The sequence below is a fragment of the Ursus americanus genome, chromosome 24, assembly GCF_024610735.1.
Source record: "Ursus americanus isolate L20-20 chromosome 24, mUrsAme1.1.p, whole genome shotgun sequence".
In the NCBI taxonomy this organism is placed as follows: Eukaryota; Metazoa; Chordata; class Mammalia; order Carnivora; family Ursidae; genus Ursus; species Ursus americanus.
The window spans coordinates 25906292-25925040 of NC_142150.1; positions in this window are offsets into that span (position 1 = coordinate 25906292).

The following is an 18749-nucleotide window of genomic DNA, read 5'->3' on the forward strand; positions in this document are numbered from 1 at the left end:
GTAAACATTACTTAATTTCACTTTTTTTTTTTTTTGCATATTAATAGGGTAAAAGGCTTGGCTCAAAACCAAGGAAAGCCACTTGTAAAAGTAAGGCCATCTGAAAGCTCGTATATACATATATATATGTATTTGAAGACAGCATATATATGTACGTATACTATGTGTACTTAGATGTTGATTTGTGTTGGGTCCCTTCCAAGTGCCTCTACAACAGGGGTGAGAGCCAGCAAGTGCTGCTTATATTTAAACCCATCCCATCTGTTCTCTGGCTCCTAGAATGAATTGTGTAAACCAGTACACATAGAGGTAATTTAACAGAAAAGTATGTGAACGGTACAAGAATAACCATTTAGGAAATGGCAATGAAATTTTAAAAATCTAATTAAAAATATCCAAAACAAAAAAGTACCTAGAAAATAATACATATAAAAATAAATGTACAAAATTCATAGGGAGAATTTAAAAAAACCTTTGAAGACGTAAGAGATAAGAAAAACTTAAATTGTAGGAAACATTGTTACTACTTTACTCTGGAACTCAGGAATTGAGTGAAAATAATTTTTTAACTTGGCAAAATGATTTGGAGTTATTTTGTACAGATGCACAATAAATCATGGGCTTGCTCAACAATACATGGACTTGCCTTATACATTTCACTTGCATTACTTGCATAATTAATTGAAAAATAAATTAAGGAAAACAACAAAAGAGCAATATAATGTTATTATATTATGTTATTATGTTATTATAATATGTTATTAATGTTATTATATTTGTTCAACTCTTAGTCTTATTCCCAGTCCAAAATATTTTCAAGTACATGATATTAGGTCTATTGCTAAATACAAGACAGTTCAAAAATTTACATTTCTCTTGGTTACATTAAAACAGAATGTCATGGAGAGTATTATTATATGGAGTTACAAATGTAGAAACAGAAAGTTTCCTTGGAATTAAGGCTGAGTACAGTTTATAGCCCTGAAACATTCTAATACAGTTAAGATATACTGGTTTCTGGCAGAATAAGTCAGTTTGTAAAAATATCATGGATATTTACATGGAGACAATGATAAATTGTTACAATAGGTGTAACAGAAGTGCTACATTGTAGAGTGGGTACTTTTGGATGGCCATTGGCTAAAGTGGGTGGGGTCTGGAATTATAATCATTTAGGAATCATTCTAAGAGTGAAGTGTACCCTTGTGATGATTACATGTAAATCGTCACTATTTCCAAATGAATATAAACTTGTAGTTATATAATACATATGACGCTACATTAAGGTACATCAAGAGAAGTCAAAGGGAGATGGTATGGTGTAGCAGGAGACCCAGGCAGGGGAGGCAAGGCAAAATGGATTCCAGACACATCATCTCAACTATTTATCGACATTGTTACCCTTAGTAAGTCACTAAGGTGTCTCAAAGCTTCTGTCTTTTCCTCAAAAATGAATTAGTTGGTTTAGTTATTTTTCTCTCTGTTTAGGTTACAGTGAAAATTGAATCAGATTTTATATATATATATATATATATATATATATATATATATATATATATAATTATATATACATAATTGGATAAAAATTTGTATTTAATATATAAAAAGTTATATATATATATATAAATTGAAAGGGTCATTATGATTATCATCCTTATTACTCAATTCTTCCCAAAGCTTCAAGCTCTTAAAACTAAGGGCTCTCAAATTTTTAAGACTGATCCAGAGATGTCAATCAAATGGAATGCTGTCATCAAATGGAATGTGTCAATCAGAAAAAAGTCAAGATGACAACTTATAGTTAGAAGCAAAAAGCTATTTTGTTTTCTTTCCACCACCTCCTCCCACCTTCTACCTTAGAGCTATAATGGTGTCAGTTGCTTATGCAACACGTGAGCAAGAAAATTATCCTTTCTAAATTATAAATGGTTATATATATATCAATCTATCATGGCGATAACACAGACATCAATAGAATGAGATGGAAAGAGTATAGGGCTCAGAGTTAAGCAATCCAGCATTGATCTTTATTAGCAGAATGGCTCAATTTCCTCATCTTTAAAATAAAGCTTACGTAGGATCCCTTCCTTAGGTCTACATCCAGTTTCAACATGCTGACTCTGAAAAAGTTCAAAACATAGACATCCATCAAATAAAAGGTATCTTGAGTATACTTTGGCAAGAGATGTGGTACGTGCTTACATAAAAATTATTTTCTGCTTCTCAGTAACTACTAATATAAGATACCTTTTTATCACCATCCTAGAAATGTCAATGTTTTGGATGCATTTATGGAACCACAGAGCCCTTTGTGGACCCATATACAGAAGAATAAAAAGAAAATTCAGAAACATAACAGTAAATGGATACCCTCATTTTATCCACCGCATTCCATTTTTCTCATCTAATTTCTAAGATGACAAAGCAAGAATAGAAAAGATCTTCAGAAGGGTAAGAGACGTGATTACTATAAAGCAATTTCCTAACAGGAGAGTTTCAGAGGACGAGAGCTATTTAATATGAAAAGGAGATGATACCAAGGAAGATACTAGAGCTACATTAATGATGAATGGCATACAGGAGGGTAAGTGTTTCTGTTTGACCTATTTTAAATATATAAAATAGATAAAAAGGGTCATCACCAAAGTCCTGTTCCTAAACACCATTATAACAAATTGCATTTAGAGACTGTTCTTTGAAATTGACCCTCATATATAATTCTTATAATGTGAATAGAGTAAAAGAACACTCAGTGAAATCAGAGCGCTACCAAATTGAAAACTGATTAGAGGCCTTTTTTTTTTTTTTTTAACATAAGGAAGACTAATGAACATGAGGATTGCCAGTAAAATTTCATGAATGCAGAATGTTCTAGAGAGCGGCAAGGGAGAGAAGAAGGGGAAAAGGGGAGACAGTGAAACATAGAGGTTGTAAAATGAATATATATTTATGTATATATACACATACACACATATACATACACACATGACAAAAATATTTATAAAATAGGACCAACCAATTGTCAATTGATCATCAACTCATAATGGGCTCAGAAAACACCCCAAACCCTCACTTTAGAACAGCCCACTATATGCAGATGACATTCTGCATCCTCTAGTTTAGTTTGGGATTGGCTTCTTGACCTTTTTCAGATTTGGGAAGCTTTCCAAATAATAGAACCTTACCTTTAGCATAAGGATATCTTTTCAGATTTGGTGTAATAGTCCCTAGACCTAGAAACACAAAGGGTAAACATAATGGACATGACTTCTCAGCAAAGCAAAATATCTGAAGATTTTTTTTTTTTGTACCTCCTGTCAATATTCTTATTTATAAATTTTGTCCTTGATGTCTTTCCCTCTAGGTACTGGACCCTAATCATTGAAGGTGAAAATTTTATCTTGAGAAAGTCGTTCTCCCTATGCCAACAAAGCTATAACTCTTAGTTCACACCTAAACGTACCTAAACCCAGAGTAAATAAAGTCAAGTTTTTATAGAGCTTGTCGTAGTCAGGAGAGTGAAATGGAAGGCTTTCTATACTGTCAGAGACAAAGCCAACACTTAAGGTTTACAGTGAAATACAAAAATGCCATTTACAACTTGAAACAAAAGAACCATTAGCTTTCTGCCCCCTTCATTGCATTATTGATTTACAATCCTTTACTTTCATTTATTACAGCCAAAGCCTGTGTGCCTAACCATTTTTTTTATTCTTTAAAATGGGCATTACTGATTTTGCTTCCAAACAACAGCCTCCCAACCCTTTTTTTCCTGCTGTCAGCTTTTCAATTCATTTCATTAGTAAACACTTTCATTTCCCTTAATTATATTTTTGGCATATTTACTTGCAGACACCTTTTACCGCACCAGAGTAACATTTTGTCAGGTCCCCTGTTTTAAGATTGAATCCCTGGGAACAATGACGACCGCCCCCTGGTGCAGCTGTGAATGTGTGTTGCTGCCTTTATTCTGACTTCTGCTTCAAGTTCTGTCCTGGGTGCTCTCAAGACAGAAGAGAATGACTGTGACATGACCTCCTGCCCTTCTCTGGTTCACACCTCTCCCCACCAAACTACAGCTTCATTTTTGTTTTTAAATCATAGCATCTTTATTAGCAATGGCAAAATGACTTGAATAAGACTAACATGCCAAGTGTATCTAATTTTACCAACTTCAGTCTCAAACTTTCTGTCTTCCGTTAGGATATCTTATTGCAGTTAGTAATCATCACAAGATTCAGTTCAAGAAGGCTGAGTTTGGGCAAAGAAATTGTAATATCAATTTATTTAGAGCCTTTGCTACTGTGTTCCTTGTGACAAAGACTATTAAAGAATTTGTACATCTTTTAGCTGGGTATATTATTCTTATCAGATTGATTTCAGTGTTGTCAGTTATAGCAAAGACTTTTACACACACACACACACGTTCACTTAGCTAGTTTTGATCACTGGTTTACTTTTTAAAATTTTTTTATAAGATTTTATTTTTTTATTTGACAGAGAGAAAGAGAGAGACAGAGCACAGGAGGGGGAACAGCAGAGGGAGAGGGAGAAGCAGACTCCCTGCTGAGCAGGGAGCCCAATGGGGGGGGCGCTAGGATCATAACCTGAGCCAAAGGCAGACACTTAACAAACTGAGCCACCCAGGTGCCCCTACTTTAATCAGGAATTATTTTAGACATTAGCATAGCAATTTTGTTACAATGAAGACCATTATCCTCAAATGACTATTATTGTTTCAAAACCATAAACAGGAGTGCTGATCAAACTTTACACCTTAAGATTCTGCTATTGACAACAATCTTCGCTTAAATGGCACCAAAGTTTAAATAATTGTACAAAATGCTGTATCACAGAAACAAATTTATATGTATAAGTCTATACAGGTGTGAGTTTCCAAGTTGTTCAGTAATCTTAAAAGATTTTACTTGTCCAAAGGAGCACTACCTTATTTTTCTTTTCTCAATAAAATTACTGTGGACATTATCTTCTTTCTCCAGAAATTCTACTCTTGGTTACAACATTTTTGGAATTCTATGTGAAAATGATATATAGTATTATCTTTAATATCATATTAGGGGAAAATTTGAATTTGGAGAATCATCCCAACAACCTAAGACTCATCAATGAGGAAAGTAAGTGTTCAAATTGGGTGAATTCATTTGAGCTCAGAATATATTCCAATCTTAGGGTAATAAGATATGTTTTTTTAAATAAGATCTTGTTTTTTTGTTTTTTTAAAGATTTTATTTATCTGAGAGAGAGCAAGTGAGAAAGAGCCTGAGTGAGGGGTGGGTGGAGGGGCAGAGGGAGAGGAAGAAGCAGATTCCCAGCTGAGCAGGGAGCCTGAAGCAGGGGCTCAATCCTAGGAATCTGGGATCAGGACCTGAGCAGAAGGCAGATGCTTATCTGACTGAGTCACCCAGGCACCTCATATTTTTGTAGGTCTTGTAAATCACTTCTAAAGGTAATTCTGAAAGTCGAGTCCCAGAATTTTGTTGTAAAATGGGATAAAACCAAATTCTTGAAAGAAGTGTCTTACAAGGAAGTTGCTAGCAAAACATTCATTGGACAGATAATGCCATTTTAACCAAGGTGATCTGCATATATTGTCATAGGATTCATTTCAAATTATCTTTTAGTTTAAAGAAGAAATGTTTATCAAGATTCTGATCAGTTAAAGATAGACCTAAACAGATCTATATTCACTAACGCCAAATCCAATGGAATTACATTTATTTAATATTTTGTTCTCTTGGGCCTCTACCTCAGTCACAATGTCTACCTCCATGTCTCACAGCGAAATTTAGAAACAGCAAAGCACCCCTTCACATCTCATCTAAAACCTTTAAGCAGCTGGCAAGCAGTCACTAAGCAACTGGCCAGGTTTTCCCAAGAGAAGGTTGAAGAGTTGAACCTTGTTATAAAGTGGGTCAAGTGACCAAGGAAACATGCCTTCTCTAATAAAACTCTGCCCTGCTTCTCATCAGACTGCTATGGTACTCAGCTGTGATAACGGACTGGGAAAGCAAAAACAAAATCGTCAATACGCGGTAGAGAAGAACTGACTTAGATCTCATTTTTTTTTCTGCTATAATTAATCAAGCAATAATAGTAACATTTATGGAAACCATCTTAAATGTCTTTCATAAAACTCACTCATGTCTCACAACCACTCCCATTTTGTCTCTCCCTTGTTCTTGTTTTGACTGCTGGCAGATTATTTTTGTTACAGAAATATATGTGTTGGCTTTAAATAAAGTGGATTGACTTGAAAGGTCTCGTCTATAATAGTACATGCTGCAGTCTATCCCATATGACAATCATAGTGAATGTTTCACAACTATGAAGTTTTAGGCAGTGTCTACAGTACCACTGATCTTTAGGCTAAAAAGGGAATAAAATAGTGTAAGGCTTTTAGATGTTTCAATATATTAGAAAGGAGAAACTAAGAATGGGAGGGAAGACAAAAGCAAGGAAGGAAGAAGGAAAGAAGGGAGAAAGGAACAAGGAAGGAAGGAAATTTGGCTATTTGAGATCTAAAAAATGAGGGTTACATTCACCTTGCAGAAAAAGAACATTTAAAAAAATACCTGTCAAGTTTAAAAATGATGAGTCTCCCCATTAATTGCAATGATAATATATTTGTAGACTTAGAATTTAGTGAAATCAGCTACGATTTTATAATTATCACACAGTTATTCAATCTATGTTGTTATGCTAATTAACACATTTCTGTCTGGATAAGATAAGAGATGGTGCCCAAGAATGAATACAATTCTGTGATTCACAGGCTAAATTCTGTTAATGTCAGACGAGATGTATGAGTAATAACAAAAACTGGGTGTGAATTCCAGCCCCATCATGTTCCCGTAGTTACAGCGTGTCCTTCAACTTTTAAACTTCCAGTCTCATAATTTCCCTTTTCATTAGATTCCAACTATCATAAATTATTTAACAGTTAATTTGACTTTTACTTTAAGAGGAGTGATATTTCTAAAGGGTATTATTAGCGTTCTTATCGATGTCTCTGAAATGGCATCTCTTGGTATAGTTTATAAGAGAAATGACCCATAATCATCATTTCCTCTTTTTCAAAATATACGATTTAAAATATTTTCTTGTCACTGTACAATCTTTTTAAAAAAAATGCATTTGTACACTGGCCAGATACCATCCAGCCGTCTTCACCTGAGATGGAAAACAAGTGCTCACCGGAAGCTTCAAGACTGCCCACTATCCTCTAGTGGAATGGAGGAAGGTGCTGTCTTCTCAAATGACTCAAGACAATACAATTTTCAACCGTTCCTAGGAAAAACAGCTTCAAATCCTACTCAGATATTTTCCATTAAATCTCAAATGATTTATCACATTCTGTCCAAAACTAACTGGTATGTCTAGGACAATGCAAATTTCACTTCGACTGTTACGCAAATCCTCCATCATGCATTACCATCCTATCGCACACTGCCACGTGTAGAGTAGAGGAGCAGGGGACATTGGTGGAAAGAAAATGACTTAAGAAGAAAGGAACTCCCACAGGAAATCAGGTTTGCCTTCATTCCTATAGAATTCAATGGCCTCTACCAAATTATATGTGAATGCTGCTGTCCTTCTTCTTTCCTACTAATTCTTCTAAAAGGTTGATCTCTGGATGCAAACTTATGTGAAGAATGTGAAGGATGAGGGATCAAACCGAATGGTTCTGAAAGCTGATTTAATGTCAAATATCAGTTTTGCTCCTTTTCCTGTGATGAACTGAATTATTGGCTACAAATAGTCACTCCCTTGGAATTGTTTCCTACATGTGCACCCTTGCTATGGCCTCATGACGCACCGAGTAAACTTTTCCAACCATTGACTTTAGCTTTGACTTTGTGACTTGCTTTGGCCATTGAGATGTTAGTGGAAATGACTTGAGCACATGCTTCAAATAGCCTGTGTCGTTGAGTTTGTCATCTTTGCTTATGCCATCATCATGAGAAGAAAATATCCTGAGTAGCCCCAGTCTTTGGGCTCCACAAATAGACCTGAGGTTTGGAGCCATCACAGCTGCTGCTTATAGACCCTGAACCTGAATCGGAGATGGGCAGATTTGTGAGATGTGAATGTATATTATATGCCTTTCTGATTTTTTTTTTTGATTGTTTGTTAGCAAAAGCTGATACCTACCCCTGTTGACTTCTGCTCTGAATAGAAGATCGGACCACAAACTCTGAAAGTGAAGTCAAGCTTTGTTACCTGGCAGCATTTGTATAGGTAATAGGAATCAACAGGGAGAAAAATGGGGTTATTTTACTTTTCCTACGCCATAAGTTTCGTTACTGTTTTCTTAGCCACCCCAAAAAAACACACATGTCAAAGACAGAGCATGCTTGCTATGGGGATGTAACTGCAGGATAAGTTCCAAAATCTCCATTAGGATTCCCCCCAAAACCATCTGTAATCAGCAAACAATCTAAGTCAAAACTGTGCATTCATTATGCAAAACTAGCTCCAAGTCAAGTTGCATGGGCCCTTCCTTGAACTGAGAGGACTCCCCCTATGTTTCTCTTATACAGAAATGCTAGTACTATCATTACTGGCGGGGAGTGGGAGGAGGGCAGAAAGGCCATATGAGGCCCTCACCTCCATAACAGAATGAGGAGGCATTCACTTGGCATTGAAGAGCCTCAGAGCATTTCCTTCCATGCCTCAGTCTCTGCTGGGCTTCTCCCTCAGGTGCCAGTATGAACACTGAGAAACAAAACCCGACCCTTCCGTATTTCTCAGTTTCTTTAGAGAAATTTAAATATTTTCTCTGGATTACAAAATCCTTCCTGACACAGCCCTCTGCAACAGTTGTTGATTGGGGTTGGGAGGAGCAACAGAGGGAAAAAGGGAGGAAAGAAGGGATCTGACTTGTCTTGCTGTCAACTGTACAGTTCTTTAGTGAATAACCCAAATGTCTCTCGCCACAGTCCACTCCCCGTGTACTTGCTGACACAAGCTAGAGGCTTTCTATGTGGGAAAGAATGGCTCTTCTCCATCCCAATCTGCAATTTCTCTGCTCTGGTTTATCCATCAGTGTGATCCCATGATCTCTCCTACTTATAAAATTCTTCAAAACTTCTGGACTGTTAATGGCACGCTCTCTGATGCTGATCTGTGTTGTAGACCTATTCTTCTTTTATTGTCATATTGTCATTTCAACATAAATGGAAAGGAGGTAAAAAAGCATGGGCTCAATCTGCCATCTTGACCCAGAAGTCAATCTGGCAATTAACAAAGATTTGATTAGAGACACATAATTTAACTTTTACAAAAACAAAGGGGATCCTGCAACAGGGATTAGAACCAGTTAAGCATGAAGTCAAACAAGTTTTTTTTTTTTTCCTAAATGATCACATTATGATTTTTTACATGTGGGATTCCAAAGAAGGGATGAGTGGAGTGAAGAAGGCAGGACAAATTACAGTAGCCAGCTCAGGGCACAGAGCTCTTTCCATGGAAGAAAAGAGACTGATATATACATTGATTGATCAGTCTATTGATCGATCTAGATAGATCTATATCTATATCAATATCTCTATCTCTATCTCATCTTGTAACATGAAAAACACTGCCTTTATACTTTATATATGTTATCACATTTATCCCTTACAACCTAGTGAGCCAGGTAATCCTATTTCCATTTTACAAATAAGAAAAAAATTTTTTTAAAAGATAAGCAAGGTTTTTTTCTCCACCCATAAACAGCCTTTTTTTTTTTTTTTTTTTTTTTGAGAGAGAGAGAGAGAGCGCAGGGAGGCGCAGAGGGAGAAGGAGAGAGAATCCTAGTCAGGCTCCACGCTCAGAGCAGAGCCTGACATGGGTCCCGATCTCATGACCCTGAGATCATGACCTGAGCCGACATCAAGATTCAGACACATACCTGCCTGAGCCACCCAGGCTCCCACAAATGAGAAAATTAACCAGAAATGTTATGTAACTTGTGGAAGTTCACATAGCCACTCAAAACTTAATTTGAATCTGATTTCTGTGTTCTCCATTGATGGGCTTCATTCCAGAGTCCTCAGGGTATTCCAAAGTGTGATTCCTAGTGCACATCTCTAAGAGGTGTGGGGATGTACTTTTCCCCAGGATGCATGCAAAGTAGCTGGATCTATATTCAGTTTTAATCAAGCAACTGAACTTTTGTTTCTCCTTTCTCCCTTATGAAGGCTTTTGCCTCTGACTTGATAGGTCATGTGAATACAATTTGATGCTCTAAGATTTTCAGTCTTGCTTATCTCGGAGAACAAATGGAACCTGAATACTTGCTGCAAATGTTTAAGTTTCCCACATTTTCATGCCATAAAAATGTCATCACAATCAAATATGAGAAAATCTACCAAGGATACCATATTTACTAGCACGTAGCTTGAATGATACTGCTAGTGCGGTTCGGAATCGAAAGAATGCGGAAAGATATAACCTTTCCCCTCATTTTTTTTTGCCTCTAATTTTGGTCTGTGACCTGTAAGGCCCATTTCATTTACCTACAATGAAAGCTTCTCTAAGAATTTTTTAAAAAAATATTTGATTAACTTATAATGTTTCTTTCTTCAAATCTTCTAAAATACTATGGATATAAGATACCTATTTAGATATGAAAAAGGTAATCTGAGAGGAACTAACAGGTCTTTTAAAAATGTAAATCAAAAAGAAAAAAAAGCAAATTATAAGCTCATGGATTAGTGGGGTTCACAGGTAAGAAAATGAAAGATATCAAGTTTGAAATCTTAGACCATCCTCTTTTATTATTTAATATCTATAGCTATAAATAATTTAGTCTAGTAAGGAGACTGAAAAATAATTAAACTTCTGTTGTAACAAATACAATGTTTACTTTATATAAGGTATGAGCCAGCAATCAGTTTAGTCTCTCCTCATTGATAACTAGTCTGTGCCATCCAAAACGTACATGGTCCATTACACACCAATATCTAAAGTCGTTTGGGCTTCTCCCTATCCTAATTTGCATACTTTTCAGGTGTAGTACGATATAAAAATGCAAGGCTGTAATTTTACTTTAGCAACTTCTTGAATACATTTTTCATCTCTCTTCTGTCTCTTAATTGGCATGCTCACTAAGTCAATGATACTTAAAATAAGGTTACTCTACTCCTCTGTAATTCAGAGATATTTCTAGAATTTAGTTGCCACTTGTCAGCTCAAGTTCCAATTCAGAAAAATACCCCTATCCTTTGTTGAGTCCATGTTCAATAGGAGCATAGAAAACATACAAGTGTTTTCACAAGATGAAATAAACAACTATACTATATACGTGTCAACTAAATACATTGACAAGTCTTTTTATTCAACATTTACTGGGTCAGATACCCTCAGAAGTGATGACATATATGGGTCAGACATTCTCTGGGTATTGGGGACACATAATTCATGTGCACCAAGTATTACAGTACAAATTTATAGACATGATAATACAGTCACACACTGATGTTATATCAGCATTGATATGGAATGTATTATTAACCCAAGAGGCAGCAATAGCAAGGGTAGGCCAAAACGGATTCAAGTAAGAGTTATATACGTGCCTGAAGTATTTAAGGAATTTAAAGGTTGAGCAAGAATTTTTTTCAGATCAAAAATAGTAAAGACAGGAAGAAAGAATATAGGAAGGTCCTGAAATTTTAAGTAACTTAAAAAATTGAAGGAACATTAGAAAATATAAAGCATTAAGACCATATCCAAAAGGGGTGGCTACATTACAATGGCTCTTAACAATAAAAGAAAGCAGTGGTTGTCATTGAAGGAATTCATGATATGGAATAACAAAACTAGAGTGTTTATCTAGAACGGATATTCTACAAGTGGTCTGGACAAGATTAGAGGCAGGGGCAAATTTATTACATTAGCAGTTTTTGCCCAGTAACTTCCCTTTTGAAGTTATGAATTATAAATTAGAATTGTCGTAAAATATGACTTTATTTCCTTAGAGCCCTCGAGAGACATGAACTTAACTTCACTACTTGCCAGCTCAAATACTTAGATTTCTATGACAATTACCTAATATCATGTATACAAATTTGAGTTCCTCTGTCAATTTTGATCGGCTGAGATGATGACAAAATTCCAAAGACAAATGTGTTAGAAATTGGACTCTAACACTTAAGAGCTAATTCCTTCCTGCTGTGTCTACACTGGCTATAGGATTCTCTCCGAAGTGAACATGAGATCCCAAATCCTCACTTTGCACATGCTTGCCTCAGCCAAAGGAAGCCAAGGGGATTCTCCCTTACAACCACTTCAAACAAGGGCAATGACAAGAACCTTCAATCAGGAGAACATACTGCATCATCCTAAAATTTCTGTAAAACACATCTTTCAGGGACTCAAGCCTATGTATTTAAGTCTCACATCAACAAAGCTTTCCATTTAAATAGTCCCTGTTGGGAAAATGCATTAGTGTTTGCGATCTGTTAATTATAAATAGGCAGACTACTAATTCTTCCTGTAAGGTTTCCAAGACATCCTGTGAAAATTAATCATAATGGATTTTTTTTTTTTTACATTTTTGTTTCTCTCCAATGGTTAATTATAGCTCCAATGAGTCTAATAAGACTGTGCCACAATGCTTCTATTGATAGTCTTTAGAATCGCAGGAAGCCTAAGGTCCAACTTATTTAATCAGAGGTCTTGATTTGTTTGGAAAATTACCACAATAGGAGCTCTATTTTGTCACTCAGGGCCTATTTGATGAAAGGCTGTGAGCCCTTTTGTTTTCCTTATTCCAGATAAGGATTATTTAAAGATCTTCCTGGGGCGCCTGGGTAGCGCAGTCGTTAAGCGTCTGCCTTCGGCTCAGGGTGTGATCCTGGTGTTCTGGGATCGAGCCCCACATCGGGCTCCTCGGCTGGGAGCCTGCTTCTTCCTCTCCCTCTCCCCTGCTGTGTTCCCTCTCTCACTGGCTGTCTCTCCGTCACATAAATAAATAAAATCTTTAAAAAATAAAAAATAAAAAAAAATAAAGATCTTCCTTACCATGAACATCCTGTTACAAGGGCATAAAGTGCATGTGGCTACTTTTGGGTAATAAAGCAAAATCCCTTGGTTTAAGAGAGCATTGTATGGTGTTGGTAGTAAACTCTAATGATTGTACAGCAATCTCCCATAGTAAGTACTTTGAGGCTTTCACATTTAAAAAATTATGGAGTTATTCTGTCGAATCAGTTAATTTCTCCCACGTGTTTTTATGTCTTGGGAGTCCAAGATGTGTTGCTTCTGAGAATATGGAGAAAGAGAATTGCTTCTGAACCTAGAGATTATGAACCAGACCTAGAGCTGCTGGAATGCATAATTCCCTACCCACAGGCATTTCATGTGTTCTAGATGCAACATTGCCCTTGTTTCCATAAAACCACCATCAGAAACACTTAGAAGAAATATTATTTGTGCAAAAGGTGCAGAGCCAACAGAAAGGTTATGTTCTAGCTGAAAAATTATTTAGAAAGTGAATATCCAGGGAATTAACCTTTGGTAATGAAACGCACCTGAATTTCATGAAGTCCCTCTGCTAATTCAGTGAGATCCGCAGGTGGACGACATAGGAGGGGAAACAGAGCTGCCTCATGAAGAGGGATGATCTTCTCATGCTAGACTCCCTTCTCTTCCTTCTGGGACAGAGAATGAATTGGGTTCAGTAAGGTCTCCTAGATATTAAACCAGCTAGTCTGGCTTGTTTGTATTAATATTCAAATGGAATGTGATGGTTCAATTCATGGAGGTAGAGCTACACAACCTGAGGGTTTTGTTCGAGCTGGTAGAAAGGCTCTGGCTTTCTTTCTTTTCTTTTCTTTTTTTTTTCCTTCCTTTTGGTGGCTTTGGTGAACTGAATTGTTTTTCCCCCCTTATTCCACCAAGTAGCTCTGAAGCTCTAAACACTTGCAGAGTTTACACTTACATAACTATAAGAATCAAGAATTAGGTAAGAAACTGCAAAATTTTTGCTCCTTCTCCAACATGTGGCCAAAGATGTTTAATTTGATCACTGGGGAAAAGAGTGACATCTTTCATTATTTTTATCCATTTAAATAATTATAAAATCCACAGAGATGCTTCCAATAAGAAGTAAAAGAATGAAATAAGGTTTGGGTTTTTTTTTGTGTTTTTGTTTTTGTTTTTTTTTTCTGTATGATTGAAGTTTATTTCTCAAGAATGATGTTAGGTTTGCAAGGTAAGAAGATGTGTGGGCTAGTGGGAAAAGAAGTTGAATGGTCAAAGCAAAGAAATGGCCCTTTTTGTTGTGGTGATTTAAGTCCAAAAGGAGAAGTTTAAAAATATTTGAATTATTAGATGTCTCACCTCACTCAAATTTGATAGAATCAACCAAACATGTCCAACAGCAAGGTGTTTCTCAAAAATACTTAAGAAATAATGTATTTGTTATTTACAAGTTCAAGGGACTCAAAAAAAAATCAATTATAAACAAATACTCCTCAGTAAGTTTTGTTTGTTTCTACCAATAAAATTACTCAGTTCAAAAATGGACTGCTAATGGTTGAAAGGAGTTTATTTAAGCAATCAGAATTACAGAATTTTTCAAGTCCATTGATCTATTATATAATAACACCATCATTATCAATAACAGTAACAAACTGCATTAATGTAACCAGTCACAAGTTGAAAAGCCATGTCTATGTTAACCGATTTAATTCTCTTAAGAAACCAAATAAATAGGTCAGTATTACTACTGCCCTTATTACAAATCAGGAAACCAAGGCACAGAGAGTTTAAGTAGATTGCCCAAAATTATAACCTTAGGAAGTGACAGAGCAAAGGTTCAAACCAAGACAGTCTAGAAATAGAGTCCGTGATTTTAACCAGCAAGTGTGGGATATATTTAAAAAGTTGTATGTTATAGAATTGGATACACTTAAGTGGTAGAAATGTTGGTCATTTTCAAATTCTTCATGCTTTTATGTACTTTTTCACATCACCTATTATGAATACCAATACTTCTATAATTAGGAATGAAGTACCTTTAATATACTTTTAAAGTATTCTTAGTAGCTTTCACACCTCTCACTTCCCTTCATAAAAAAACTTTAGAAAATAAACTTTCTGTCTTCAAATATGCCTACTTTCTGTATTAATGCCCTGTGTCATTAAACCAATAAAGCATTGGAATAGCCTTCATCAGGGAAGTGGTTCACAAATTGGTCCCCTATAGATGGCATAATTATGATTCAGAAGTCTACCATTAGTTGAATAAAGAAAAGAGCAACCAATATATGCTAAGAGCCTCAGAATGAACAAATTAAGGAGAATAGACAATTGCCTTCAGGGAGTAAGCATGAAAACAAGTAAATATGTTCAACACATACAAATTACAAAGACACTTCGAAGTTAGGAATTAGAGAGATGCTCATAAAAGCCAGCCAAAGGTAGGTGCAGGGGGGGCGGTAGGTTAAATAGATAAAGGGGATTGAGGGGTGCAAACTTCTATTCATAAAATAAGTCATGGAGATGAAAAGTATAGCCTAGGGAATACAATCAATAATCTTGTAATAATATCAACATATATGGTGATAGATGGTAACTACATTTATCATGGGACACACTGAGTAATGCACAGAATTGTTGAATCAATATATTGTATCCCTGAAACTAATATAATACTGTATGTTAATTATACATCAATTAAAAAAAAAACAGCATTAGGAAAAGTGGCCTACAGAGACTAGGGGATGGAAGAATGGTCAGGCATATGTTATTTGTCCAGAGAGACTTACTAGTCATCATGTCTCTGGTTATCCATCATGGGTTTTTTTTTGTTTTGTTTTGTTTTTTTTCTGTATGATTTAAGTTTATTTCTCAAGAATGATGTTAGGTTTGCAAGGTAAGAAGATGTGTGGGCTAGTCATCATGTCTCTGGTTATCCATCATGGGGCTCACAATTATTTATTTATTTTTTAAGATTTTATTTATTTGAAAGAGAGAGAGAGAGAGCACAGCGAGCACACACAGAGTGGGAGATGCAGAGGCAGGGAGGAGCAGCAGGGTGGAGGGGCGGGGGGAGGGGCAGAGAGAGAGAGAGAAGCAGGTTCCCCCCCAGAACAGGGAGCCCAAAGAAGCAGGGCTTGACCCCAGGACCCTGGGATTATGACCTGAGCTGAAGGCAGCCACTTAACCATCTGAGCCACCCAAGTGCCCCCAAAAGCTCACAATTCTGCAGCGGCTTTGCCCATTAAAAAACAAAATACAAAAACAAAAACTAAAACAAAACAAACAAAAAACATCTCCTTTTGTATAGAATGGGAAGGAGAGAAATTATATCAGTGTGTTGAATTGGGGAATTCCAAATAATAGGTTTCTATGCCACAAGCATTGCAAGTACTAATGTCTAAGGGCTCTTGGGCACTGTTAGGCAAATCTGTGACACTTATTTCTACCAGCAATGCTATTAGAACATTCAAATGTGTTCTATAAGAACATTAGTGAAACCCATCAAATAATCTAGGGAAACCAGAGCTATAGGAAAATCAGATCCTGATCCAAAGTCTGTAACCACGGGTTAGTGCCAATGCCATAACAGGTGCCAATATTAGTAAATGAGGTTTGGTATCTGTCCTGGGACCAAGTATTGGACAAGTCACATAAGAACAATGTACTGAGTGCTTCTGATTCATTTCTCTTGAAATAGCTCCTATTTTCTTCCCCTTACCACTTCATTCCTTGATTAAACAACACAGTTATTACTATAGAGAGTTTCTCTACTCCAACCCTCCCCACCTAATTTCAGATTGTATTTCTTCATCGGTGTTTTTCACAATGGTTTCTTCCCTTGATAGCACTCAATGACTTGTGGTCTTACAAAAAACAATAACACATTCCAACATATATATATCTATCTATATATCTATATATAGATATATATATAGATATATTTATCTATATATAGATATATATAGATATATATAGATATATTTATATTTCACCAGAACATTGCACCAGAAAATGCAAAATATAGGCAGCAATTGCCAGGTACGGAATCCTTACTTCTCCAGATTTGTATTTGTCAGTGTCGGGTAGGAAAAAACAGATATAGTAATTATGTGGAAAGTCACAGCAGAGTTATTTTGTGTCAGGTAGAAATTTTGACATAAACAGTTTAAAAAAAGAAATCCATCTGTCCTTTTATAAAATTAGCATATTTATTTGGGGAAAGTACTTATATTCTTAATTATCAAAATAGAGGTAATATAATTGCAAATATTTTCAAAAGAGAAGTCATATATTTTCTTCTTGGGTTATAAAAGGCCAATTTTGATTACAGAAAAAAAAAATATTTAAAATCTTCCAGAGAGACCTGTAGCACTTTAAGAAATAAATTTGCCACTTTCATTTAGGAGAAAAGTAGCAAAATAAATTAGGTAAAAATTGCCTTATAGGGGCGCCTGGGTGGCACAGCGGTTAAGCGTCTGCCTTCGGCTCAGGGCGTGATCCCGGTGTTATGGGATCGAGCCCCACATCAGGCTCCTCCACTATGAGCCTGCTTCTTCCTCTCCCACTCCCCCTTCTGTGTTCCCTCTCTCGCTGGCTGTCTCTATCTCTGTTAAATAAATAAATAAAATCTTTTTTAAAAAATTGCCTTATAAACAAACAACTGGCAGTTCAAAGAAAAATGTATTCTTTCCTCTTATGTTCATAAAATAAGAACATGCCAATATATTATCTTTAAAATTTCATATTATCATATGTTGAGAATATGTAGGTCCACCAAATGATGATTTTCTTCAATTATTTATGGAACTTGAACATAGGGGTGCTTTGGTATTCTACCCAGGCTTTGGGGATCTATTTTATAGAAAATATGTCAATTTCTCTAGTCACTATGCATACCCTGGGTAGGGGGGTTGGACAATGGTGGTGGGCAAAACCATTATAACAAAGGAGAGAAAAGAATAAATGTCTCATCACCAGAGGAGCTTAAAGTCAAGAAGAGAGCTGTAATGGAAATTCAAAATAGCATGGCCACACATTTTGTGAAGTTACATGTCAGGTATATAGTACAAACTAAATTTTTAAGTTCATAAAAGTTCACCTAAGGACATGCTGATTTTAAAATAATGAATGGTTGGGGCACCTGAGTGGCTCAGTCAGTTGAGCATTCAACTTTGGGTTTTGTTCTTCTGTTGTTGTTGTTGTGTTTTGTTTTTTATTATTGTTATTATTTTTAATTTTTATTATGTTCAGTTAACCACTATATAGTACATCACTAGTTTCTGACATAGCGCTCAATGATTCTTAGTTGCATATAACACCCAGTGCTCATCACAGCACGTGCCCTCCTTAGTACCCATCACCCTATCCCACCTCCCCTCTCCCCTCTGAAACCCTCAGTTTTGTTTCCCAGGGTCCATAGTCTCCCATGGTTCATCTCCCTCTCTGATTTCTCCCCCTTCAGATTTCCCTCCCTTTCCCCTATGGTCCTCGGTGTTATTGCTTATATTCCATGTATGAGTGAAACCATATGATAATTGTCCTTCTCTGCTTGACTTACTTCACTTAGCATAATCCCCTCCAGTTCCACCCATGTCAGTGCAAATGGTGGGTATTCATCGTCTCTGATGGCTGAATAATATTCCGTTGTATATATGAACCACATCTTTATCCAGTCATCTGTTGAAGGGCATCTCAGCTTCTTCCACAGTTTAGCTATTGTGGACATTGCTGCTATGAACATCGGGTTACATGTGCCCCTT